The sequence below is a fragment of the Pelophylax lessonae genome, assembly GCF_965119305.1.
Source record: "Pelophylax lessonae genome assembly, chromosome: 6".
Taxonomy (NCBI): domain Eukaryota; kingdom Metazoa; phylum Chordata; class Amphibia; order Anura; family Ranidae; genus Pelophylax; species Pelophylax lessonae.
Window position 1 is genome coordinate 121,464,009 of NC_138773.1, and position 21,959 is coordinate 121,485,967.

At 42.3% G+C, this 21,959-nt stretch overlaps 1 protein-coding gene across 1 annotated transcript in view; it reads right to left on the reverse strand.

The window, feature by feature from the left end:
* XYLT1 (xylosyltransferase 1) overlaps positions 1 to 21,959 on the reverse strand; it is a 530,851-nt gene that overhangs the window by 132,608 nt on the left and 376,284 nt on the right. The window lies entirely within an intron of this gene.

Consider the following 21,959-nt stretch of genomic DNA (forward strand, 5'->3'; position numbering starts at 1 on the left):
ATGAGCATTAAGGAAAAATGCTAAAACCTAAACAAGGATGTTCTCAGGATACAGGAACTAGAACCAACTGAAGGTCCACCTCTGAATATGAACCAAATGAGGTAAAGTGCACAGCATAACAGAGGAAACTGCCAACAACCAAGTGGAGGTTACACAGCATCAATCTTATGCTCAAGAACATCACCATACAGAGTTAAAGAACCAACAACCCACCAAAATGACAATATTAAGGAAGAACAGACAACAATGTGATGAGGTTAATAGACAGAAAACTCTGAGGATTGCCCCTAGGAGAGTAGGCCCATAGAGGAAACCTCGGACAAAACCAGGTCCACAAGAAAAGGACCAGCTGGTTCAGTCTACACAGAAAAGTCTGAACTTTCCAATCCTATCCCTTAGAAGTCAGTTAAGTTGTTTCTATGATAAAAAGGAGCCTGTCAAGCCAGACAACCAACTATCGCTAAAACAGGTAATCCAAGATTTATAGAATCATCACAGTGGAACAACCGAGAAAGAACTCAAGGTTATATATGAAGTCAGCCTGACATCCCTACAAAGGTAGGCAGGGATAAAGATATTCTGTAAACTCAAGATTGGTGAAAAGGGGGTGAATATAAAAAACATCAACACAGCACCCAAAGGTTTATCTGGGGTCTGACAGAAGAACTCGACCTTTCTAACCTTGAGCACAGAACATCGTTCTATGCATTTTCTGGACTGCCGCAATCCAGCATAACTTCTAAATCTCTTGAGGTAGGAAGTAGGATACTCAGCTTCACTACTAAGCACATTCACCTAATCAGGGTACAGAAAGGAAAGGTGAAGGTAAAAAAGGAGGCTGAGGAAGTTGTAAAGAGCACAAGAAAAATCATCCTGAGAAGAAATTCCCCCACTGCCCCACACTACCCTGACTGGGGAGAAGGGATGGACTCCTTGACTGTTGGCTTGGGATCCAAAGGTACACAGGGAATAGTATTCAAGGGTAGGATTTAAAGCATTTTTTCCACTTTTGCAGTTAAATCCCCACTATATGTTTGTTATGTTTCCAATCACACAGCATACCTAAACAAATGAAAAAAAAAAAACATTTTTTATCTTTTACAGTAGATGTTTCTAAGGAGAAGGTGTCCTGAGTCATTCTAAGAAGTTCTTGACAGTCTAAAGGATCTTTATCGCAAAACTATTTCTCTTGAAATACAATGTAGGAGGACAGTATCCAAATGTTAACCCAGATAGTGTACTGTCTGACTAGTTTATGGCGGATAATATAGAACTATGAACACCGAACAGACAGGATTAATTATGTTAAACATTACTCTACAGCCCCCTCCTCGGCAATACAAAGCAGGGAAAGCATGTATGAATTTTTGAGCAAGTAAAAAGCATATAAAGCCAGCACTTCAACTACTCGCTATCTTATCCTCTTACCTTAGGTTCGCCACGTTTTATTCTGAAAATTTGCATTCACATGTTTCTTTGTTGCTTATTGTGAGAAGCAGGAACCAAGATGCTTCAAATTACTCATTCTAAGATTTATTCCTATGTACTACAGGAAGTTTTGTATGTACCTCTTTAAACCTCGCTGTATTGTTTTATTTCTCTATAAAACTCAATAAAACTCTTGAAAAAAAAGAAAGCATATGAAAAGGTAACCAGCAATTATGTATGTTATCCCAATCTGGCTGCAAAAATGTAAATTCACAATAAACTGAACATCATCACCTGCCCATACAGCCAGCTCTTGCAAGCTTTAAGTCCTTCAGAAGGATGCTGATTGCAAGAGTACAAAAAGCTGATTTTTTGCAGAGAAGGCAGTATAATTATCCAATAATGGTTTTACCAGGAAAGTGCACTAGTGTGAAGAAAAAGCGCAACACTCAGGGATGTTGGAGGTGTTTTCCGAAAAGACACTGAGGGGTAAGTTCAAATTTGGAAACGGATAGGCAAAGCTGGTCCCAGTTGACCTTGTGGGTCAGTAGATCCTCCAGGGAAGAGTGATGCTGAAGGGTACCATGTACCATGAGGGGTTATACATAACCCAAGTGTAGGGATCCTTCTGAGTAAGGGAGTGAGTGTCCTATTAGAGAACTACTCCAACACCCGAAGATTAATTTGGACAAGGGCAAGGCATCCTAGGATATGGGTAATCTGCCAATATAGGGCAGATGGAAAGACCACTGTGTAAAATATTCACTAGCACACCAAGGAAGATTAAATAAGTCAGAACATTTTTTTTATTGAAGAAAGATCATAAAATAAGTGCAACCTTTGGGAGCCTCGCAGGGCCTCTTTGACAGACATATGATCACATAACTGTGCTGGTGAATATTTACACAGTGTTGTATATGCTTCAGTATTCAGCTGGTGGTCGCTGAAGCACCCATTACCTTTGAGAGCTCATACCAGGAATGTGTGCAATGGAAATATGGACAATGAGATTGTAAGACCAACTATTTCAAACTAGGATTTAAAGTGAATCAAACGTTTAACAAACAAAAGTATACCAAACAGTTTATACTTGCCTGCTCCATGCAGTTGGTTTTGCACAGAGTGGCCTGGATCCTCCTCTTCTCGGGTCCCTGGCTGCAGCTACTGGCCCCTACCTCCTGTTGATTGCCTCCATAGCAAGCAGTGGGGGCACCCGAGCCGAGTCACAACTCCCTGTGTCCATTCAGACATGGAGCAGCGACCCGCGGATCTCTCCTGATTGGCTGATTGACCTTGGTTGACAGCAGCTGGAGCCAATCATGCCATGCTGCTGTCATAGCCAATAAAGAGGGGAGTCCAGGGCAGCTGAGACATTCCTGCAACATCACTGGATAGAGATGGGCTCAGGTAAGTATTTGGGGGCTGCTACACACAGAAGGTTGTTCATCTTAATGCATAGAATGCATTGAGATTAAAAAAAAAAGCTTCTGCCTTTACAATCCCCTTAAGGAGGGATTCTAGCTGCCAGTCAGCGGCATTCCAAAAGGTGTATATTCACTCAAGAAGTCTAGTAGTCTTCCTCCTAACGAGTAAGTCTCTGCCACATTCATGGTAAGAAAGTTGTTTTACAAACTCCCTTTCAAAGGGAAAAAGCTCAGCCACTCTCTCAGGTGGAGGACAAAACCTTTCATGCAGTATAGAGGAAAGGATGAAACAGTGAATATAGCGAAATGTCTTTGCAGCTGTAGGAACCCAAAAAGACCCAAGACCTGGAACAGATGGCTGATCCTCCAAATGCAGGCTAGAATGCAGTACCTTTATAACATTTGACACAACCACTTGTAAATCTGAAGTAATAGCAGGAGGCTACAGTACCTCAAAAACATTGCCTTCAGATATAGACTGTGGGGACTCTGAATCAATAAAGGTAACATGGGACACAAGCTTAGCCTATTCTAAGGCCTTTGGCGGGTTATAGACATACTCTACAGGGGAAGGTGTCAGAACATGCCTAAAACCTCTGTTGGTGGAGTGGCTCAATAATTAAACACAGACTGCCAAAAATTCCCAAGTAAACATACAGGTCTCTGCGGACCTAGGAGAGGACTCAGTTTTGTTCGATGAAGCTAAGAAAGATCCAGATGATGATGATGACCCTATAACAATAGGACTCTCAGGTTCTGGGTTACAGGTGTCAGTTTCTTGTGGGTATACATAAAGTCAGTCAAAACCACTAGAGGAATATGAACTATGATCAAACATAGCATTGGGACTGTCCTCCCTGTTTCTTATGGCGCGTTTCCACTGAGCTTTCTGGTACGGTTCGGTACGGTACGCTATTTATGCCGTTTCCATTATGAATGGTACCCTAATTCTGAACCGTACCGTACCACTTTTTGGTACCCTTTCGTTGGGGTACCAAGCACATTAAACCCGTACCAACTGGGTGAAGCTACACTCTGCAGAACTTTGATTGGTTGACAGAGAATCATCTATCACAGCTTTCCTGCTGTGACCAGCTACACCACGCCTATCATGAAAAGGGTACTATTGGCAGTGGAAACGCAATGTGTACCGTACCGAACCGTACCGTACTGAACCGAACCGTACCGTAGCACTCAGTGGAAACGAGGCATTAGTGAACAACAGTTCCCTTCGCACAACAGTAATGCAGTGAGACTTCATGTGATTTAAGGCCTTTGGTACTCTCAAACATGGGCAGCTGGGGCTGATGAAGGTTACTAGGCCACCGTAGGTAGGCAATGAAAACAGACCAGAGATGCACATGGTGCTTCAGGAGCATTAGAGTGATAGTGTTTCCTTCAAGCGTCAACAGTCATTCAGCCTTAACCCTAAAACTGTGAACTGGCAATGGGGTGTATATAAACAGGAGCTGGGAAGTGTAAATAAAGCTTTTCTGCCCAAATGACCTTACACAATAAGCGAGTCTTCAGAGACAGGGTCATACCTGGGGCCATGTTATGGCTCTGGACCAGGAAAGCACTCCGCGACTAACTAACACAGTATACTTAGGCCTGAAAAGCACCACATTGCAAAGTTCACTGCCCAAAGGTCACATTCCAGGCTAGCCATGCATGCCAGTTCAGCAGGGACTCGCAACTGCCTTTAAAACTAGTGATGAGGAAATACCAATCCGGATACCTGCTATAGAGACCAGCAATGAATCCTAAATGTAGTTCTAGAGGTAAAAAGAAAGAAAAGGCTAACAAAAAATAGTCAGGCTTTCGTCAACAGAGCTGAGGAAAAGGCCTTCAACCTCCTAGGACCCAAGCAAAGAACAGGCATACTGAGTAGAAGGGTTATATGGAATCTGGCTTTCATTGTTTGTCAATGCCCAAACCCTCTGTAAGCTGCCGTATGAACCAACTGTATCTGTGTACCTCAATGGATGATAAAGTCACATTTTTAAACACAAAAATACATTGCAGGCTATTTCATTTGTAGTTTATTTTCCCTTTAAAATAAATTACAGTGTAAGGCCATACTATAAAATTAGCAACTTAATAAATGATCTGTTAACTATTAACTTAGACAGAAGGAGCTGAGATTTCCTCCCACTATAATTCGTAAATTGATGAGTTGAGACGAGTGAGGCCCTCTTTCCTTGTTTACTCATGTGAGCTTAAATGCCTTTCAGGGTCATGCTTTGCATCTCCACTTGGCAACTATAGGGAAAAAATCTTCCTCTGTATAGAAAGCTGTGCAGATTTCCACATTTTATGCTTGGGTAGTTCTCTATCTTACTGAGATGAATGGACATTTACAGAATTTACTTAGCAATCCTTCCACATGAAATAGTTTCAATAGCCAAGTTCTTACTCTGCATTCCAAGGCATGAGAAGATGCAATTACTACTAAAAACTTAGGAATGATTCATAAAGAATTTTCCTTGATGTTTTTCTCCTTAAATGTATACTGGAAATTACTGCACTTTTAGAGCTTGAAAAGCCAAATATATTGTGTATTTCCCTATATAACACAATAATAATGTTTAGCAGCAGCAGATGACAGAAAGTCCCAGGGAAATAATCTGGGTGGACCTTTCTTTTATGTACAACATTGATGCTTCACATATAAAATGCATCCAGAAAGTATTCACAGCGCTTCACTTTTTCCACATTATATGGTATATTACAGCCTTATTCCAAAATGGATTGAATTAATTATTTTTCTCAAAATTCTACAAACAATACCCCACAGTGACAACATGAAAGAAGTTTGAAATCTTTGCAAATTTAATAAAAATAAAAAAAATAAAAAAGTCCCAAGTACATAAGTATTCACAGCCTTTGCCATGACACTCAAAATTGAGCTCAGATGCTTCCTGTTTCCACTAATCATCCTTGAGATATTTCTACAATTTGATTGGAGCCCACCTCAAATTCAGTTGATTGGACATGATTTGGAATGCCACACACCTGTCTACACAAAGGTCCCACAGTTAACAGCCTTTGTCAGAGCACAAACCAAGCCATAAAGTCCAAGGGATTGTCAGTAGACCTCTAAGAGAGCATTATATCAAGCCAGAGATCTGGGGAAAGGTACAGAAATATTTCTGCAGCATTGAAGGTCTCAATAAGCAGTTTCCTACATCATTCGTAAATGCAAGAAGTTTGGAACCACCAGGACTCTTCCTAGAGTGGGCCGTCAGGCCAAACTGAGCGTTCAGGGGAGAAGGGCCTTAGTCAGGGAGGTGACCAAGAACCCGATGGTCACTCTGACAGAGCTCCAGTGGAGAGAGGAGAACCTTCCAGAAGAACAACCATCTCTGCAGCACTCTACCAATCATTCCCCAATCAGGCCTGTATAGTAGAGTGGCCAGACGAAAGCCACTCCTTAGTAAAAGGGACAGGACAGCCCGCTTGGAGTTTGACAAAAGGCACCTGAAGGATTCTCAGACCAACCAAAATTCTCTGCTCTGATGAAACAAAGATTGAACTATTTGGCCTAAATGGCAAGCATCATGTCTTTAGGAAACCAGACACCGCTCATCACCTTGCCAACACCATCCCTACAGTGAAGCATGGTGGTTGCAGCATCATGCTGTGGGGATGTTTTTCAGTGGCAGGAACTGAGAGACTAGTTAGGGTAGAGGGAAAGATGAATGCAGCAATGTACAGAGACATCCTTGATGAAAACCTACTCCAGATCGCTCTGGACCTCAGACTGGGGCAAAGGTTCATCTTCCAACAACACAACGACCCTAAGCATACAGCCAAAATAACAAAGGAGCAGCTATAGGACAACTCTGTAAATGTCCTAGAGTGGCCCTGTCAGAGCCCAGACTTGAATCAGATTGAACATCTCTGGAGAGATCTGAAAATGGCTGTGCATAGAGGCTCACCATCCAACCTGATGGAACTTTAGAGGTCCTGCAAAGAACAGTGGGAGAAACCGCCCAAAAAATTGGTGTGCTAAGCTTGTAGCATCATACTCAGAAAGACTTGAGGCTGTAATTGGTGCCAAAGATGCTTTAAAAAAGTATTGAACAAAGGCTGTGAATACTTATGTACATGTAATTCTTAGTTTTTTTCTTTTTAATAAATTTACAAAGATTTCCAAAAAACTTCTTTTACGGTGTCATTATGGTGTATTGTTTGTGGAATTTTGAGGAAAATAATGAATTGAATCCATATTGGAATAAGGCTGTCACATAACAAAATGTGGAAAAAGTGAAGCCCTGTGAATACTTTCTGGATGCACTGTACATAAACCATGTTGCCATGGTACCACCGTCAAAAATTTACAGGGTACTATGTCACGCTTTCAAACACCGGGGTCCATTTTACCACTGCTTTCTGTTGTATCAATGTTGTTAAAAACATATCTGCTACCCTATTTTCTGTAACTGCATTGTTACTGGCATCAGTAGTACCAATGGCAAAATTTCTGGAAGAAACCTCACGGGCCCACTTCCACTGCTAATTGCCAGTTAAAGAGGTTGTAACCCCAATTTTTTTTTTCAACCTGAAAGAGAAACACATAATGAGCTAGTATGCATCGCATACTAGCTCATTATGAAATACTTACCTAAGAATGAGCCCCCGCCGTGCCGCCCGCTTACCTCTATGACGGGCAACTGAACATGTTCAGTCGCCCGTCTTCCAGGATCGCGGCATCCGGCCATCTGATTGGCTGTAGCCACGGTGACGTCACTCCCGCGCACGTGCGCGGGAGCCGACGGTCACAGCACGGGGCTCTGAAGGAACGGCACCAGCGGACGTTCCTTCAGAGCGCATGCGCCAGTGATGTCACTGGCTGCATGTAAGGTAAATATCTCCTAAACGGTACCTTTAGGTACCTTATCATAGGCTTACCTATAGGTACAACTTGCAGAGGAGGGTTTACTGCCTCTTTAAAGAGCATTTGCAAAAAAATAATTTATTCTTTCATTTCACTTATGGTCCTGCTTGTATTTCTAATACAAACAGCCCTCAGGCTATTGAAGGGCTGTAGTGTGGGGCTAAAATAATTTGTGCTGTAGGTACCAATGAAAGAATGAGGTAGAGAACATTGATTTTGAGCATGAAACAGAGGTATAATGGGAAGATGTGCTTACATGCATATTATATTGTATGTTCACTCTGGTGTGTAGCCCCATGGTAGGAGAAAAAGAACATACCTAGAACCAGAATTATGAAGGGTAAAAGGGGAGACCCAATTGCTGCTATGCTGCCTATATCTGCTACTGGTGAGGACACTTGGTGTAAACAAATATACAGTACATCTGGTCTCAATACAGAGGCATCCACTTGGGCATCCTCATATCAATCCTACATATTACATTACAAGTGCATATCTCCCAACCGTCCCAGATTCCGTGGGACTGTCCCGCAATTTGAAGTCCTGGGGCCCAGGGCCGGAACCAGTTCCAGCCCTGGGCTCCACTCAGTAGTGGTATCCTCAATGGGTGCAATGTGTGCTCTCACACACAGCACCAAGTGAGGATTCCAGGGAGAAAATCTGGCTGGACATCTCTGCTCCCCCCTCCTCAATGTAGTTACAGGTTGTTAGGACCCCTGGCGTCCAAGCAACCAATGACATAATTTGCAGGCTGCCTCCCAGCTCCGCCCCCATCTTCAGCTCCTGATCCTGCCTCTCAGCGGTCCCGATGTCATGTCGGCTCTCAGCGGCTCCCGATCCTGCCTCTCAGTGATCCCGATGTCATGTTGGCTCTCAGCGGCTCCTGATCCTGCCTCTCATCAGTCCTGATGTTATGGAGGCTCTCGGCGGCTCCCGATCCTGCCTCTCAGCAGTCCCTATGTCATGTCAGCTCTCAGCGGCTCCGGATCCTGCCTCTAAGCTGCCCCAATGTCGGCTCTCAGCTGCCCCGATCCCGCCTCTCAGAGGCTTGTGAAACATAAGAGGAATCATTGTCACACAGAAGCACTCCTCCTCCTCCTCCTGCTGGGGGAACACTAGTAAGAGAAAACGGGGGAATTGGTGAGAGAGCTGGGGGGACACTAGTAGGACAGGAGGGTGGCATTAGTGAGAGAGCTGGGAGAGACACTAGTAAGAAAGGAAGGAGGAATTGGTGAGAGAGCTGGGGGGGGGGACACTAGTAAGAGAGGAGGGTGGAATTAGTGAGGGAGCTGGGGGGACACTAGTAAGAGAGGAGAGGGCATTGGTGAGAGAGCTGGGGGGGGGACACTAGTAAGAGAGGAGGGTGGAATTAGTGAGGGAGCTGGGGGGACACTAGTAAGAGAGGAGGGGGGAACTGGTGAGAGAACTGGGGGGGGCACTAGTAAGAGAGGAGGGGAGAATAGTGAGAGAGCTGGGGGGCACTAGTAGGAGGAGGGGGGAATTGGTGAGAGAGCTGGGGGGCACTAGTAAGAGAGGAGGGGGAACAGTAAGAGAGAGCTGGGGGGGGCACTAGTAAGAGAGGGGGGAATTGGTGAGAGAGTTGGGGGGGTTATTAGTAAGAGAGGAGGGGGGAATTGGTGAAAGAGCTAGGGGGCATTAGTAAGAGAAGAGGGGAGAATTGGTGAGAGAGCTAGGGGGGCATTAGTAGGAGAGGAGGGAGGGAATTGGTGAGAGAGCTGGGTGGGCATTAGTAAGAGAAGAGGGGGGAATTGGTGAGAGAGCGGGGGGGGCATTAGTATGAGAGAAGGGGGGGAATTGGTGAGAGAGCTGGGGGGAATAATTAGAGAGTAGGGGGGGAATTTGTGAGAGAGTTGGGGGGGTATTAGTAAGAGAGGAGGGGATAATTGGTGAGAGAGCTGGGGGGCATTGGTAAGAGAGCTGGGGGGCATTGATAAGAAATCTAGGGTGGGGGCATTGGTGAGAGAGCTGGGGGGGCATTTGTGAGAGGTGAGAAAGCTGTGGGCATTAGTGAGAGCTAGGGACATTGGTAAGAGAGCTGGGTTTTTTTTTTAGCCCCTACCATCAAGACTTTGGCCACACCGACATTTTGCCGTTAAGCACGCCGCAGCTCACTTACTCCCTCAATTGTCCCTCATTCTGAAGTTCAAAAGTTGGGAGGTATGCAAGTTTAACACTAATGTTATGATATAATAAGCAGTGCAGAGACATATAGAGGGAGATTTACTACAACTTGTGCACTCAGAATCTGGAGCAGCTGTGCATTGTAGCCAAATTCGATTCCAACTTCAGCTTGTTCAATTAACAAAGATCCCCGCTGAGCAGGCAGGTAACAGCTCCCTCTCAGCTCTGTGTGCGGAGAGGGAGGTGTCAGAGCCCCATGCATCTCTATGGAGGAATCGGATGAGAACGGACCCCTGGACGGATGGAAAATAGGGTTTCCAACAGTCCGGATTTCAAGGACAGGATCGGATGCGGATGGCAGCGGGTGTCAGTGGAGATGTCTCCGCTGACATCTGCTGCCCCATTGGGGATGCATGGAGGATCCGATCAGATCCGCCTAAAAAACTGACAGGTGGATCTGATCAGATCGCTCGTGTGAAAGGACCCTAAAGCTGATTCATTTCTATGCAGAATTGATCCAGATTTTGAACGCTCCAGTTTTAATAAATAACCGTCACACTGTGCCAGGCAAATACAATATTCAGCTCAGTTCTTTTTTTTTCTAATCACATGACCTATAAACAATAAAATATATGCAAATAGAACACATAGAGTGTTGCATTATGCAAATAATAATAATATAATTTATTTATAACTTCAGTTTGAATTATATATTACAAAAAGTATCTTTTAAAAAATATATTAACATAAATATATCCAGTGGAAAAAAACATTTATGTAAATTCCCAAGACAAGAATGCTTAATCTAATTAGAGATATTGGTTTAGCTAACCATGCAAAGTATAAAACATACATCTCATTTCCGTTTAGTGTTGTATGTTCATTGGTGGAGAACACTTTACATTGATATCTCCTGAAATCACGCAATGCCTTAAGCTAATGACAGAAAAGAGAAAAAAGCCCACATAAAATGCCAGACCAGTATGTATTCAGAAGCCTCAGGACAGTCAGGAGAAGGACAAACACTCATTATAACTTCTTTTTTTTTCTAATTTGCTGAATCTTCACATCTCGCTTCATTTATTCATTAGGCAAAACATCAACCCACTTCATTGCTCTTTAATTTGCTTACAAACTGTTTCATCAATGCTACAGCATACTTATTCTAGTCTAGCGAATAATATTTGTTAAAGTATTTATATTATTTGAATACTGCCTATATCAGCATTTAAAAAAACCATAGCCAAAAGAAAAAAGAAAAAAAAAACAGAACAAATAAATGGTACATTTGTATTATTTGTACAACCAAAGATACCTTCTGTGTTTTAGCTAATGGATTTTAAGCAATGGATTAATTTTAGAAGGCCATCCCTTCCCGTTCAACTTTCAGTAAAGCTCAAGCAACTAAGAACTAAACCCACTAATTTAACAATTTCCTAAAGCAGTTCAGTTGTTCAGTCAAGGCATGACTTGAATGATAACTGTTCCAGTTACCAGTGTGCTTTTGTTAGCTCTCAAACAAATTATCAAGCCATCAAATGGCTTATTAGATGTGCAGATCCATGACAACTGCAAATGAAACATAGGCTAAGATGGTAGCTTCCTTAGCTCTAAAGGATAGGAGGGTTTTGCTTAAGACTCCTGGATGATACGTTCTCTGAAAACTTACTATTGACAAAAATGGTTCACTTCATAAGCTCATGAAGGAAGTCAAGGTCTGGAGCTGAAACCAAACCTCAGCTGTATTACAGGCAATGCAATGTAGTTAACTACTTGGGACCTGCATGTGGTGGGTGGACTTGGCATAATACATTTTTTTGTTATACATTTCAATTCCTTTTTAGGGTTTTTCAGGGATGCTCAGCTGTTTTTCTACCGGTCCTCTCAAAGGTCATTTGGAAGAGTCAAACAATTTGTGACAACAATTCAAAGCCAGCGGAGACGGTAAGGCTCTTCTGAGGCACTAGTCTAACGAGAGTTGATTTACTAAAAACAAATAGGTAGTTCATTCTGCAAAGGAATTTTCCCCAAATCTTAGTGAATGTGGTGAAGATTCAATTTGCTAAGAACACCAAATAACGTGTAAAAAAAACCCCAAAAAAACAACACATTTTTTGTGCTTGCACACATGATTTAATGAAGGATGTAGGATGGGGGGACTTTTCCTTATTCACTTAGTTCTGGGAAAACTTCCCTTGCAAGGTGAACAGTCTAATACCTGTAGTAAATCAACCCCATAGTTTCTACCAAAGTTAGGTTTTAGGACATAAATCTTTTCTTCTGCAGATAGGATATGTCTAATGATTTGTCAATGATCACGTGACCTAGACTAAAGGCCAAGACTAAAGAACTGAAGAATTGCAAGTTTTCCAGCAAAAAGTAAGTATTTTACTGTTTTGAGATTTTTTTTTTTACTCATCAATAACTAAAAATTGTACAATTTTGATTCAAGGTCTAACTTGATCAGAAGTTTGGTTTGCCTTTGCTTATTAATATATATATATATATATATATATATATATATATATATATATATATATATATATATATGAGTTAATGCCTGTTTCCAAGAACCTATAAGACTATAGGTATAGTCAGGGCTTTTTTTCAGCGGGAGCGCAGAGGAACGCAGTTGCGGAACCTCCAGGACAAAATGTATGCAATGGCAAGGGGTGGTGGGGTGTGCCGAAGGGTCCAATGATGCAAGTTGCTGGGGGATCTACTGTTGCTGAGGGATCTTATGTTGCTAGTGTGTCAATTGTTGCTGAGAGCAGTCTACTGTTGAGTGAGGGGTCTATTGTTGTTAGCTGCTGGGGGATCTATTGTTGTAGGCTGTTGGTGATCTATTGTTGCTGGGGATCTATTGTTGAGGGAGGGGTCTATTGTTGCTGGAGGTCTTATGTTGCTGGTGGTCAATTGTTACTGGGAGTCATCTACTGTGAGATCTATTGTTGCGCAGTGGGGAATATTGTTCCTGTGGTGGGTCGGCTGTTGCAAGGCTGTAATTTTGTTGCAAGCAGTTTATTGTTGCTTGGGGGCAATTTGTTATTGTTGGAGGTGTCTATTATTGCAGGGGGATCTATTTTTGCTGAGGAGGGCTATTTTTGCTTTTTGTTGCTGCTTTTCTAAATTTAAATTACCAAGATCCACTTTCAGTGAGACAAGTCCATGAGCTCCACTTCAAAAGCATTCACTTTCGCCTCCATAGAGATAAAAAAAAAAAAAAGAAAATTAAGTGCTGGTATTAAATTATTTGTATGGTCACACAAGCAACGATAACATTTAAAGTAAAAGTGCAGTGTTTGGATGGGAATAAAATTGCCTAAAAAAATGAACTCTTGACAACATAAGATTTTAGTCCAGGCTCAAAACATTTATGTACAGACATTAAGACATAGAAAAGAGAAATTGAAAAAAGACGTTTCAAGAGACACTTTACTTAAAACCTTATCTGATGTAGCTCCTGAAATAAGGCATACTTGTCGAAAGTAAACAAAAGGAAATTTGCCTGGACCTTTAATAACAAACATCCAAATCAAAGGAAAGGGGAAAATATTACCTCTTCAAAACTGTTTCATTTCCTTGGATATTTAAAGGAGCAAATGTGTTTTGGAAGTGACTTTCTAAGCTTTTAAGAGGTGACAAAGTGCATGTGGGGAAAAGGTATGTCAGCAACTGTGCCAGTGAGAGTAAAAAAAAAAAAAAAAATAGCACCATCAGAACTAGGGGAGGACTAGGTTGTTGTTCTGACAGCTCTGTGCCTTCAGTACTGATACAAGAACAAAGCTCCACTTCCAACAGGGACATTCATTGGACAGGGGCGGTGGCAACTGAGCACTGCACTGCTGAGCACTGAGCACCGTCAACACACCCACAAATCAGGCTTGCAAGTCGGGAGGAGCATAGAAGCAAGAGGACAGTAACTAAAGAAGAGATTTTAATTAATACATTTTTGCACTGACCCACATTTAGATTTTTTTCACAATTATGAAAGTTTTCCTTTATATAATTTTTTGGAAATGAGAGCTTGAAAATTAGTTTTAAGCTGGCTGTTGACTGTGGGGTGATATTACTGGAATAATGAAATAAAAAGATGTTAGCTGTGTGATGTGTTAAACTGACACATATGATTCTTCACTACTGAAGTAACCCTCCCACAAACTGATTCAATTTCATTATAATCAAGGTGGATTATCAAAATATGAACACTTGTTGGTTGCTCAGGTTTATGTAGGCTCCACTTTTTTTTTTTTTTTTCGTCGCAGAAAACATGTACATGCCTCATGTATGTCTATATGTGTAGATGTATATTAGGAGCTGCGCCAGACATATATTAAACAATCTATCACAGTAATACAGTCAATGAACAATCTAATGGAGTAGAACTGCAGGTAGAAAGAAAGGACCAGATCCAATCAGCCAATCACCAGTGAATAGTGAGAGAGATAAGTTACACCCTGTGCTGATACCCGTAGCCTCTTACCGGAACTTTTGACCCTCCTGTCACAGAGTGGTCAAACAGGCATAAGAGCAAACAGCGTTCGGCGTAAATGATGGTTTCTAGTCACATTCCTCACATTCCTTAGCAGGGAGAGAGAACTTCACAATTCACAGATGTACAATGCCTTCACAGGACCCCACAGGACCCCACAGAAGTGTCTTTGTCAGGGTTCTAGTCGTACCCGCCAGACGGCTAGGCGTGGCCACCCCACTGGTGCCTTTCAGAGGTATTGAACCTCTGTCCTTCTGGCTTCCCAGTCTGCAAACTAGCCTCTGAGCCACTTCAGGACTTTGGGTAACTCCTGTTTATTCCTGTATTGCCTGCAGCACTAGGGGGCTGGATTTCACCAGAGGCTCAGACCTGTCAGTAACTCTCCAGCTGTATTTGATACCTAATTAACAAGGTATAAGACACTGCCCCTCCCTAAGGGCAGCGTCAGTTCATTGATTCTGGTTTCCTGGTTTGGTTCCTGTTGTTTGAGTTCCTGCATTCCTGTTTGTTTCCGGCATCTGACCCCTGGCTTCACCTGACGGTTCTCCTGCTCTAGTCCTTGCCTGTATTTGGACCTGGTTATCCTGAACAGCCCCCGTGCACAAACTCACAGGCCAGGTGGCTTCTTACCTGGTCACCCTGGTCTGTGTTTGTTTGCAAGGGTGAGCATAAATCTCTGCCTGAATGACTCCCAACAAAGGTAAGCCCTGACAGAATGAACTTACCAAACATGGAGTCAGCAGAGATGTGCAAGATGCTAACCCTGCAAGTGTCCAGCCTGGCCCAGACTGTTTCAGAGCTGCAGCGTGAAATTCTGTTACTTAAAGGCACAGTACGCCCAGTCTCGGAACCTGCATATTCAGAGCCGTTTGTTGTCATGCCTGAGAGATTCAATGGTAGTCGTGCTTCTTTCCAGTGCTTTAAGGTGGACTGCGAAATTTTATTTGCCTTAAAGCCTCGGACATATGCCAGTGACTTTATCAAGGTCCGTGCGGCTATCAATCTGCTGTCTGGATGGATCAAGACATGGGCACACCAGATGTTGCTTGCTCAGAATCCTGTCCTTGACAGCTGGGTGTCCTTCTTGACTGCATTGGACTCGCAGTGTAAGACCTCTAGAAAACCGTCTACTCCAAGGTCAGGTTTCAGAGAATCCAAGATACCCAGAGACAGGGAATACCAACACCACACGTCAATGTTGCCATCTTGTGAACCTGTTCATAGAGAAACTCCACAGGTTTCCCATGTTCCTGCTGACTCTGAAGAACCCATGGAGATAGGTCTCATAAAGATAAAGACCAAATTGACACCTGATGAAAGAGACCGGAGGAGAGGCCGTGGTCTCTGCTTTTACTGTGGAGAAAGAGGGCACTTTATCTCTCTGTGCCCTACGCGCTCTCCTAGACCTCGGGCTCTCCATTTGGGTGCTGTTCAGTTATACCCAGTCCGCAATACACCTCTGTCTGTGAATTGCCAACATTGTTGTCACACAAGTTCATGTTCGTCTATGGCCAAAGGTACTCAGACCACTGTGATTGAAACCACCAATGTCCTTCAGGTACCTGATAACGTGACCTCTGTGACCCTTCTGTCTAAAGCCCCAGAAGAGGCAACGCTGTCTCCTAAAGATGCAGTTCTTATTAGTACCAACACTACTTCAAGCCTGCTCGAAGAAGATATACCACCAGACTGTACCTATGCTTCTGATGGTACTGTAGTCTGCAAAAAAGACTTGCGTTTATTTGAGGAGGCATTGCGTGCCAGACGCTCCACTCCTGCTGAGGAAAATGTTCACGCCCGGCGGGCGTCCCTAAAGGGGGGGTACTGTCAGGGTTCTAGTCGTACCCGCCAGACGGCTAGGCGTGGCCACCCCACTGGTGCCTTTCAGAGGTATTGAACCTTTGTCCTTCTGGCTTCCCAGTCTGCAAACTAGCCTCTGAGCCACTTCAGGAATTTGGGTAACTCCTGTTTATTCCTGTATTGCCTGCAGCACTAGGGGGCTGGATTTCACCAGAGGCTCAGACCTGTCAGTAACTCTCCAGCTGTATTTGATACCTAATTAACAAGGTATAAGACACTGCCCCTCCCTAAGGGCAGCGTCAGTTCATTGATTCTGGTTTCCTGGTTTGGTTCCTGTTGTTTGAGTTCCTGCATTCCTGTTTGTTTCCGGCATCTGACCCCTGGCTTCACCTGACGGTTCTCCTGCTCTAGTCCTTGCCTGTATTTGGACCTGGTTATCCTGAACAGCCCCCGTGCACAAACTCACAGGCCAGGTGGCTTCTTACCTGGTCACCCTGGTCTGTGTTTGTTTGCAAGGGTGAGCATAAATCTCTGCCTGAATGACTACCAACAAAGGTAAGCCCTGACAGTCTTTCACATGCAGGCTCAGAAAAAAGACAAAGGGGCAACCAATCGTGAAGTACATTGAGGCCCATGAATTTATTAAAAAGTAATGCACTTACATAGTAGACATCATATAACAGCATCAATGTAGCGGTATGTAGCGTGCTCAGCTCTGATACGTCCGCCTTATGCGTATCGTCAAACATCTATGAAATCTTCAGAGGCATGGTATAGCGGTGTGAGCACGCATTTAAATAAGCTGGCGCCCGGAAGTGACACAACAGGAAGTGTTGTGTTGTGAACACTTCCTGTTGTGTCACATTTCCAGGCACCAGCTTATCTAAATGCATGCTCACACCGCTATACCATGCCTCTGAAGATGTCATAGATGTTTGACGATACACGTAAGGCGGACGTATTGGAGCTGAGCACGCTACATACCGCAATTTTATCCATTGATGCTGTTATATGATGTCTACTATGTAAGTGCATTACTTTTTAATAAATTTATGTGCCTCGATGTACTTCACGATTGGTTGCCCCTTTGTCTTTTTTCTGAGCCTGCATGTGAAAGACAATTCTGTGTCAGCACAGGGTGTAACTCATCTCTCTCACTATTCACTGGTGATTGGCTGATTGGATCGGCCGGCGGCAACTTCCATTGCTCACCCATTCCTGGTTATTGTAAGTTTATTTGCTTTTACGAAATAAATGTTTTTATGGTTTTACGCTATGGGAGCCCTTTTTTCTTCTTATGGTGGTGAAACCCTGCATTGCTGAAACTCCTGGGACCCAGTCACCTACATCTCTGGTCGGATTCCCTGGTTATTCGTTTAACATACAGGCTTGGATTACATGCAATTTGGGGTCGGTCTTTGGCCACTTGGTTTACCCTACAGGCTTGATATAACATAACTTCCCATGTGGTAAGAGGCAACTCTCACAGGTGTGATATTGCGGGCTCCTGAGTGGTACACTGGATTTGTATAGTACATTTTGGCTAACCTATACCTATCCAGGGTAAGAGGCGAATCCAGCTGGTGGTGGTTCAGCACGATTATTTCTTTTCAGCGTTTTCTTCACTGTGTTATTACTTTTCTGTTTGGTAAGAGGCCACTCCAACCGAGACACATTTAATCACTTAAGGCGTTAACCCTTAACCTATCTGGTAAGGGGTATTTACCCTAAATTCCTTAATTTTTGCATGACTTAATCTATTTCATTATTATTGTGGTGGAGGTTATTTCACATCACAATCCTTATTTACACACACCTGCGGTGATAGTCACAATTTAATTGTTTGTTGGGTTTTACGCTATTGCGGTATTTTTTGCTTTTCATGATCCTATGTCCACTGAGTTGACCGATCATAGAGGCTTGGATCTACTGTCAAGGTGACAAGTTTCCACGCAGCGAGACTGCCTTTTTCTTACCTTCATCTGGTAAGCACATACCCTCAAGGGAGCTTGATCCTGGAATTTATCAACAATACATTTTTGGACTTTTATGGACTTCACATCTCCATATAATATATTTAGCGTGACTTATATATACAATATCTATTAGGGTGTGGTCACACTTGAAGTTGCTGCTGTCCCAATTTACCTGTTCCTTTAGCGTGGTTATTATTCCCTTATTTCACAACAGGAAGTGTTGTGTTGTGAACACTTCCTGTTGTGTCACATTTCCAGGCACCAGCTTATCTAAATGCGTGCTCACACCGCTATACCATGCCTCTGAAGATGTCATAGATGTTTGACGATACGCGTAAGGCGGACGTATTGGAGCTGAGCATGCTACATACCGCAATTTTATCCATTGATGCTGTTATATGATGTCTACTATGTAAGTGCATTACTTTTTAATAAATTTATGTGCCTCGATGTACTTCACGATTGGTTGCCCCTTTGTCTTTTTTCTGAGCCTGCATGTGAAAGACAATTCTGTGTCAGCACAGGGTGTACCTCATCTCTCTCACTATTCACTGGTGATTGGCTGATTGGATCGGGTCCTTTCTTTCTACCTGCAGTTCTACTCCATTAGATTGTTCATGGACTGTAATACTGTGATAGATTGTTTAACCACTTTACCACCGGAGGATTTTCCTGCTAAAAGACCAGGGGTTATTTTGCGATTTTTTACTGCGTGACTTTAACGGACAATCGCGCGGTCGTGCGACGCTGTACCTAAACGAATTTCACGTCCTTTTTTTCCCACAAACAGAGCTTTCTTTTGGTGGTATTTGATCACCTGTGCGATTTTTTGATCACGCGCTATAAACAAAAAAAGAGCGTACTTTTTGCAAAAACAACAATATTTTTCACTTTTTTTTATATGAAATTCCCCCAAAAAAAAATGTAAAAATCAAAATTTTTTAAAATTTTCGGCCAATTTGTTTTACGCTACCTATGTTTGGTAAAAAAAATCGCAAAAAGCGTATTTTGATTGGTTTGCGCAAAAGTTATCGCGTTTACTAACAAAGGGAAAGATTTTTGTCATTTTTGGTGTTTTTTTTTTTAACGAGTAATGGCGGCGATCTACGATTTTTATTGCGGTACTGCGACATTGCGGCGGACAGATCGGACCCTTGACTGACATTTTTGACACTTTTGGGGGTACCAGTGACATTACTGCAGTAATCAGTGCTATATATATGCACTGTTACTGCAAAAATGACACTGGCAGGGAAGGGGTTAACAGTATTGGACAGGGAGGGGTTAAGTGTGTCCTAGGGGCGTGATTCTAACTGTGCAGGGACAGGTCTACTAGTGTAAAAACAAAGATCAACAGTTCTACATAGTAGAACTGTTTGATCTTCACTTTTACACAGGGAGAACTGACAGGTGGCTTGTTTACACAAGCCGCTCTGTCTTTCTCCCGCTGTACCGGCGATCGTAGTGTGACCGGCGGACATCGGGTCCGCCAGTCACACTCCCGCACTCCTCCGTGAACGAGCCGAGGCGGGCGCGCGCCTCAGCGGGCGCGCGCCCGCCCGCTATTGGCTCTGGAAGGAGTGACAGGCGAGCGACGTAGACCTATGTCACTCTGCCTGGCCGGGGCCGACTGCCGCAGTAAATATACTGTGCGCAGTCGGCAAGCGGTTAATATATGTCTGGCGCAGCTCCTAATATACATCTACTACTTTATATGGACTGTGATCTTCCTATTGAGCTAGCAGCCTTGTGTACATATATTTTATATTGTCTTAGTATTTTTCTGTCTTAAGTGCAAATATCATTCCCTTTTTTATTTGTATGTCTATATGTGTATCGTATACCATTCTTTAGTATATAAAGGACGTGTATATATCAATGTGTATATATCAAACTACTTAACAAAATCCAGTTTAGGCTGCAGTTTCAACCAGGTACAGAAAACGAAATCAAAATACATAGATATGTATTGGTAAGGAGCTACAGGTAAAAAATAATCGGACAATTTGCCCACAGTTAAAAGAGTCAGTCCATTTAAAAATAATTACTTTAGGTTGATGCTAGTGGGATGATTCACCTGTTAAATTCTCATATCTACTAAACTGGTTGCAGGATGTTTGTACTAAAGTTCCAAATTAAAATATATTTTTACCCTTTTCTATAAAAATACATAGTTAGTTATATAGGTAAAATGAAGAGAGAACAATAGGAATGGCTTAAAACCTAATTTTACAAGATCAAACTATATTCTAATTGTGGTATTACTACCCTGACTAACAAGCAGATTCTTTAGAGACACTTTAAAATGCAATACATGCCAGGATTTAAATGGACCATCAAGCAGGTGGCTGTCATGCAGAAACATAAATTTTCCTTTAGTGTGCCACAATTATAAAATGAACAGTCAGTTACCATGACGATTCTGTGTTCATATAAATGTGAGCAGATCAGATGCATTAGACTCAGGACACACCGGTCTGCAGCTCTTGTGGTATGGTAGGAAATTAATATGAACTACACAGCTAACATCTTTTATTTCATTATTCCAGTAATATCAAATTTGTTATCACATATCAAAGTATGTGAGTATTCACCTTTAGTCATTACCAACGTATTTCAAATGCCTTATCTACTGATTAGCAATCCTTGCAAGTGCTGCACCAATTATTATGCAATTTTAAAACCCTAGGACAGTAACAAATGCTAAAAAAAAAAACTGAAACAAATTCATTAGTTGATTAACCACTTAAGGACCAAGCTTATTTCTGACACATGTTGTTTACAAGTTAAAGTCAGTATTTTTTGCTAGAAAATTACTTAGAACCCCTAAACACCATATATATATTTTTTAGCAGATTCTGGAGAATAAAATGGGCACTAAATTAAAAAAAAAATTAAACAGTAAAGACAAAAAATACAAATAAACACAATATATATTGTGAAAGATTATGTCAAGCCGAGTAAATAGATACCTAACATGTTACGGTTTAAATTTGCGCACACTCGTGGAATGGGAACAAACTACGGTACTTAAATATCCCCTTAGACGACAATTTTAACTTTTTTTTGTACAAACCTTTTTTTTAAGTGTACATAGTACACCTTTTTCACAACGCTTTACCGCAGCACAATGCCCTACGCTGCTATACAGTACCATGAGTGTGCTGCAATAAAATGACGCCTGGCTGCATGTTGCAGCACAGCTTCGGGCTTCATTGCCACGTGAGGGGAACACACAGAAAACAATTGCTTGTTTTCTGTGTCCTTGCAATGCTGCAGTAAAACGCCTGTCATGGCACTATCTATGAGATCACCCTAAAGGTGAATTTCAGGTATGCATATTTTTACATAGTTGCATTGGACCAATGTAACTATGTATATACAGTACCATATTTAAAATGAAGTGATTATTGTGTAAATGCACAACAAACTCTTCACCCGGCGCTCAAACGAAAGGAATCTCAATCTGTAATATTTTGACAGAGCTGCTGCTATAAAAATATTCTTATAAAAACTATGAATGTTTCCTTACCAAATTTGCAATAGTAAACCATTATTACAATTGGAAAAGACCAACGTTAGCAGCACTATTACAACATCCTTGTTTACAAAAACCCTTTGGTGAAAATTGGCAAATTAATATTCCGATAATGTCCTTTTTTGGTAAAAATTGGCAAATTAATAGTCCAATAATGTCCTTTTTTGGTAAAAATTGGCAAATTAATAGTCCAATAATGTCCTTTTTCTCCAGCCGGTGTACATATAACTTAGATGTTCACACCATGCGCCTTCACCAC